The following is a 6,691-nucleotide window of genomic DNA, read 5'->3' on the forward strand; positions in this document are numbered from 1 at the left end:
GGGCCAACAACCAGAAGTTATATTCCAAAGAGTTAGGCTTTACAGTTGAACGGCCATTTTTTTTAGTACAGGAGCACGAGATTTTCACCTTTTTTGATGTGCCCCATCTACTAAAAAATTTGAGCAATAACCTTAAAAAATATAATGTCCGCTTCAGTGGATTTAAGGTTGCCAAGTGGAGTCATGTGGCATCTTTATGGGATTTTGATTCCAAACAGACTCACAGAGTTACTCCAAAAATTAACTCAAAAGCATATTGAGGTTGATGGACTAAGTTCAATGAATGTTAGACTTGCAGCACAGATTTTTAGTAAATCTGTTATCGCCGGTCTTGACGTTCTAAGTACTTTTGTCCGATTATCTCCTTCTGCTACACATACAGCTGATTTCTGTTCTACTGTAGATGATTTATAAATTAACTCTTATTTTGTTTTTGTGTAAATTATGAAATATAACTTTATGTATTTTTTTATGTTTCAAAATTCACATTTTGAACTATACTTACTTCAAATAGTTCAAATCTATTAATTCTTATTAGTATAAGAAATTACAGATTTGCCTGTCATTATCAAATTAGTTTGCCGAGAGTAATGAAGAACAATTGAATGTTTTCTGGTCTAAAAATATCTTTCATCTTGCGTTTAATTTAATAGGGATGTCCAGCTTAAAGACGGAATAGCATCTCATACTAGTGATGTAATCGATGAGGTTATTTTCTCAAGGGATTTTGAATTTTTGTTTTAATTCTTCCTTGGATTTTTATTTTAGGTAAACTAATTATATTAAATTTGCAAATTAAATTAAACTTATTTACTCTTACAAATTAAGCCTTATTTTGTTTCTGTGTAAATTCTGAAATATAATTTTATGTATTTCTAAAATCCTCTGAATTTAAATTAAATTATGTTTCAACTCTTTCTTCACTCTGTTTTTTTAATTTAAAATCTATAAATGTGAGGATGCAGAGTATTAACAGTTTAAGTTAAACCTATAATTTCAATTAATGTTATTATAATTATTTTTTAAATATACTGTTGCGTTTTTGTCAGAGAAAATAGTAACTTCGTTAAGTCATGAAAAATTCTTGGAATTAGTCATGGATTTGAGAGTCTAAAATGTAGCAGATACCCTGTATTTTGCATTTTGGTTAGAAAAAAAATGCTGTCTCCCATGCATTTTTGCTAATGTTATATCGCAAATTATTATTAAGTTGTTTCGAATAAATATTTACACATACCCAGATTTTTTGTATTTTAATTTGTGTCTATCTTGTATTAGTTGCTTTATATCTTTTAAGTTATAATCCAAGAATCAAAAGGAATGTAATGTAGATTGTAAATTACAGTTAGATATTTTTTATAATTCAAATGTACCCTACTGAGTGATATTTCGTTGCCTGAAAATGTTCATCTGTTTCTGCTGTTTTTTTATTTATTTTTTTTTACAAATAAAAAAATTATCACTCAATTCTTAAGTATATTTTATCTGTATTAATTTTATGACTATTATTTGTGTATATATAGATATTAACGCTACTGTATTACTATGTATGTTTTTGTCTGTAATTTATGTAATGAATTATTATCCTATATTTAATTTATGTATTTATTACAAAAATTAAAAAAGAACATTGTATGTTTTCAAATTCAAGCCTTTGCTGTTGATGTACAAGATTAATGTAAAATGTGTATTTATTATGTATATTTGAATAAATATTTGTTCTTACTAGATCATACCTGCCAACTCTACCGGAAGATTTTATTTTCATATTTAAAGTGTAGCAATACTCATGTTATTCGGATTAACTTTTTGAATTATAATGATAATTATAAATGAGTTTGACTACCACTACATATAAATAATTACAATAAATATGTAAAAGCATAATAAATCTTGCAGAAGCGAATTTCAACAGGATCAAAATATAAATATATTTTTGAGTCAGATTGTTTTTCGTTTATTGTTTTACAACCACTCTGAAAATCCAATCTCGGAAAGAGTGAAAGTTGGCAGGTATGCTAGATGATCTTAAATCAGTGTTGCCAGATTGGGCTACTTTTAAAAGTCCCCGCTACTGAAAATTGAATTTGAGCTACCCGCTACTTTTTGGGCTACTTATTATTTTTCGAATGCTACAAATCTTAAAAATGCGCTACTTTTTTCCCCACAGAAATATATATAAATTTTTTTAAATTTTCCCCTTCCCATTATAAAATAATTCTGAAAGTTTGCAGTTTCTTTACCCTTTTCAAAGAGGACATTTTTTGTTGTTGTTAAAATCGCCTTAACTTTAGATTTGGATTCTTGATTTGTCCATATCTATGTTTCAAATCGTAAACTCGTGAAATCGCAAAGATTTATATGGAAAAATATACGGAGAATATGATGGGGAAAAAAAATCTTCAACCACTATTAATCGGTTATCTTCTGGAAAAACAAATCACGTGACTCGCTTCGCTTTGAAACTCAGAAAAATTAAATCTAGAGTCATTAAACATGCTAAATGAAATAGTTGTTGTGAATGACAATGAGTTTCCAAAAAATATCGTACTTTTAAATGCTTTTAGTAAATTCATTTTACTTTTGTAAATTACCATATATTTACAGTTTCACGAAAAATAGCATTCCAGGAAATATGGAAATTTCAAATAAAATTGAAAACTTTTCTCTGAACATTTGCTTATCCATTTCAGATTTGCCAATAGAATTATTACCGCAAAAATCCCAAATTGGAGAGAAATAAAATCAGTGGCGCTGTCTCTTACCAACAAAGTGGGACAATTTTTTTCCTGATGGCATTCCTACAAATGGGATAGATTTCTGGTGCAAGGTCACAACAATTAAAAATGCAGGTGATGATCTTGCTTTTAAGGAATTGTCTCAATTTGGATTAAATATGTAAAGTTTACCGATTAGCAATACCACAGTTGAGAGAGTGTTTTCCAGGGTAACATCAACAAAAACCCAACTTTGAAACAGAATGAGACTTGAACTTTTATCATCAATTCTTCGAATTAAAATGATGTTTGAAGATAGAAATATATGTTGCTATGATTTTATACCATCAGCTAAAATGCTCAAATTTAATTCATCGATTTATCATGGGGAATCATCGACAGAGGAAAATGAAGAGGCAGATCACATATTTTCGGTTATACAATTCTAATATCTTGTACTACAATAATTTTGCATTTAGCATTTTTAGTGGGTTAACTTAGTCAAAAGAATAAGCTAATGTGTTAAGACGAATATTTCAAAAATTTCTGCAATTTTTTCCTTCTTTTCTAAATTAAATATTGCTGAAAATTATTTTATTTCAAATAATTAATTACAAAATTTAAAAATATATTTTTATTAATAGTATCTTTTTCTACAGAACTACCTAGCTTTCTACGTATTAAAAAAAGATTATGAAAAAATAATATTTCATATGCAAAAAAAAAAGAAGCATATTTTGATTCACAACCAGGATATTAATTTTGATAGAAGATTGGAAAGTGGGGTTACTTTTCCCGATTGATTTTTACACATAAAAAAGCTTGAAAAAAACGCGCTATCCAATATTATTATAATATTAGTGTTTTTCATATTACACGTTCTTTCAATTTAACACTTTCAGCAAAACAAACCACAAATGAATTCGGGAGACTCCGCAAGCTTGCTATGATGCTACCCAAAATATAGCAGACGGCGCTGTTTTACAGAAATATAGCCAAATAAATTAGAACACTCAAAACATGGCAAACTTTACACTTTATTAATGCTGTGATATTAATTTTGTTAATATATATATATATATATTTTTTTTTTATTTATTCGTTTATTTTTTGGGCTACAAAATGTTCGAATCCGATCCCATTCGCTACTTTTTAATCATAAGTTCTGGCAACACTGTCTTAAATTGTTGACTTAATTTTTCGTCTCATTATTTTCAATTGTCACATTATTTCATCATTTATCTAAAAGAAATATATTTTTATTTGTACTTAAAAATTAAAGAATTATTATTTTTTTTCCTCACTTAGATTGATTTTTTTTAATATTTGATTTACAAAAAAAAATACTCTGATACAACCTAACACAATATTCAGTTGCTGTAAGGAAAATGATTTAACGCAATTTAGTTTATTAATCATTTATTATAATAATTCATTTAAAGCAAAAAATTTTTTGACTAAGCTAAAATAATAAATTATATTTATTATTTAATTAATTAATTCGTCAAAAGTAAATGTTTTTCTTGTTTAGTAAGTATATCTTTTACCAAACCATATAAGTCTGTAAAGTGCAAAAACAGACGGGTTTTGAGTCATTTTCTATCAGCTGTTTCCATGAGTGGGGCAGGGAAAGAGGTGCTTGTTGGAAGGGGTGGGGAGAAAGATGCTTGTTGGAAGGGGTGGGGAGAAAGGTGTTTGTTGGAAGGGGTGGGGAATGGGGTTGTTTTGAGATGGGGAGGGAGGACGGCGCCCTCTGTGAGAAGGCAGGTTGTTTTCCTAGCAATACATCCACACCTTGATGGAGCCTCCGGAACAGGTTTACATAGGGGCCTATAAGAGCTGGTTTTCTTCTCACTTATATATTCTTTAGTTGAGCCCTGTAAAGGTGGTCGATTTAATTTGGATTTTGGGCAATTAACTTTTTCATAGTTAAATATATTTCATGTTTCTTTTATTAATAGTGAACAAGTTTCAGTTTATTTTTACACATTTGTTCAGTTAATTTCTTTTTAAGACAGGTGGCACGTTTGGAGGATTATGCAGTTCAGTTCAACTGGTGACAAATTATTTGCCCTACGAGATAGGTTATTTGATGAGGCAAGAGACCTCAGTGAGGAAATTAGGGAATCTGTTAAAACATATAATGATTTAAAATTAGCCCTTTTGAAAGCATTTGGTGAGAAAATCTCTCCCTCCCAAGCATTATTTGACTTTATGTCATTTAAACATGACATTAATACTCCTGTTGACAGATTTATTGCCCAATCAATTGAAAAAGTTAAAAAATTGGACTTAGGATGTGACCCTGCTATTGCAAAAATCCAACAGGAAAAAATGCTAATCAAAATGCTAAAAACAAATCTGCATCCCCAAATTCTAAGAGGGGTCCTCTCAAAAAATCCCCTAACTTTAGAAGCTGTAAAATCAGCTGCCAAAATTGAGGAACAAGCCTTTTTGGCTGTTAGGAATGTGCAAAATCCATTTACAGCCCCTTTAAATGAGGTATACAGGGCTTAGGCCATTCCGGCTCCTGCGGATGAGCTTGTTTCAATTTGTACAAAGCTTGCTGATCAGGTTGAGCAGCTAACTGCTAAAGTCAGCAAATTAGAATCAGAGGCTATAGCTCTAGAAGAAACATAAAATGCTTCCGCTGCGGAAGAATGGGACACATCAGAAAATTTTGTCGTGTTAAAATGAATGATTCTCAACAAGCTGCTTTAAACGAGTAGGGGGGGGGGCCTGTCCTGTTGTGCAGACTCAGGTGAAAACAACCCCAAAGCACAAATTTTTCTATCTCAGTTCACTAATTTACCTAAGATAAAAATTGAGGTCCTCGGACAGCATGCTTTGCCATTATGTGATTCTGGTGCTTCTGTAAATATAATAGAGGAATCTCTTTTACCTAAAGATGTTAAGACTTTTCCATGCTATACTGAACTTAAGACTTTAAATAGTACTATTAAAATTTCTAAACAAGTTAAACTTAAAATCACTATAGGGAAAATTAAATGTAGTTTACAATTTTTGGTTTCACCTTCTACTATTTCTGAAAATTTTAATGTCATTTTGGGTCATGAATTTTTTCTTGACAATAGAGCAAATCTTGATTATGGGGAGAAGATTTTAAGGGTGAAAAAATAGATTGGGTTAATACAAATAAAGAAGAATGTAAACAAAAAACATCAGGTATGACTGAAATTAAGGGATATTTAAATAAAAAGACTCAGTTACCACCTTTGTCACAAAAACTTGTTTTTGTAAATATTAGAGGAGATTTTCAACCCGGTTTGTTCTTAGCCAAACCTATTACAAGAGAATTTAATTTTTTTATTGCTCGTTCAGTTGTAAATTTAAAAGATAAAAATAAGATTCCTGTTTTGTTAATGAATACAAATAATTTTAATGTAAATGTGAATAAAAATTGTAATTTAGTTAATTTTACCAGTGCTATTTCTTCAAATGATTGTAGTAAGGATCTTTTTAATATTAATGAAGAGGAAATAGGTGACTTAGAGGAGGTTGAATTAGAATTTAAACAAAATTTCAAAATTGATCATTTAGAAGAACCTACTAAAGAAAGACTTTTAAAATTTTTAGAAGAGAATAAGGCTGTTTTTGCAAAATCTGTTAAAGATTTGCCCGGCTGTACTACTTTAATGCATAAAATTCCTCTTAGGGATAATATCCCTGTTCGTAAGAGACCTTATAAGGTACCTTACCATTTAAGGCAAGAAATGAATGAGCAACTAAGTATTTTGTTAGAAGCTGGAATTTTAGAGCCCTCAACTTCTCCATATAGCTCTCCAGTTATGCTAGTTACAAATCTATACTCACCATTACTTTTTTTAACAGATTTTCGAGCATTAAATACTAAGGTTATACCTGATGCCTATCCTATCCCAAACATAACTGAAGCCGTTGATAACTTGTCAAGTGGAAAGATCATGAACATTGTTTTGTCAGAGTTAGAACCA

The sequence above is a fragment of the Parasteatoda tepidariorum genome, chromosome 9 (assembly GCF_982258835.1).
Source record: "Parasteatoda tepidariorum strain Cologne lab strain chromosome 9, Ptep-v5.0, whole genome shotgun sequence".
Taxonomy (NCBI): Eukaryota; Metazoa; Arthropoda; class Arachnida; order Araneae; family Theridiidae; genus Parasteatoda; species Parasteatoda tepidariorum.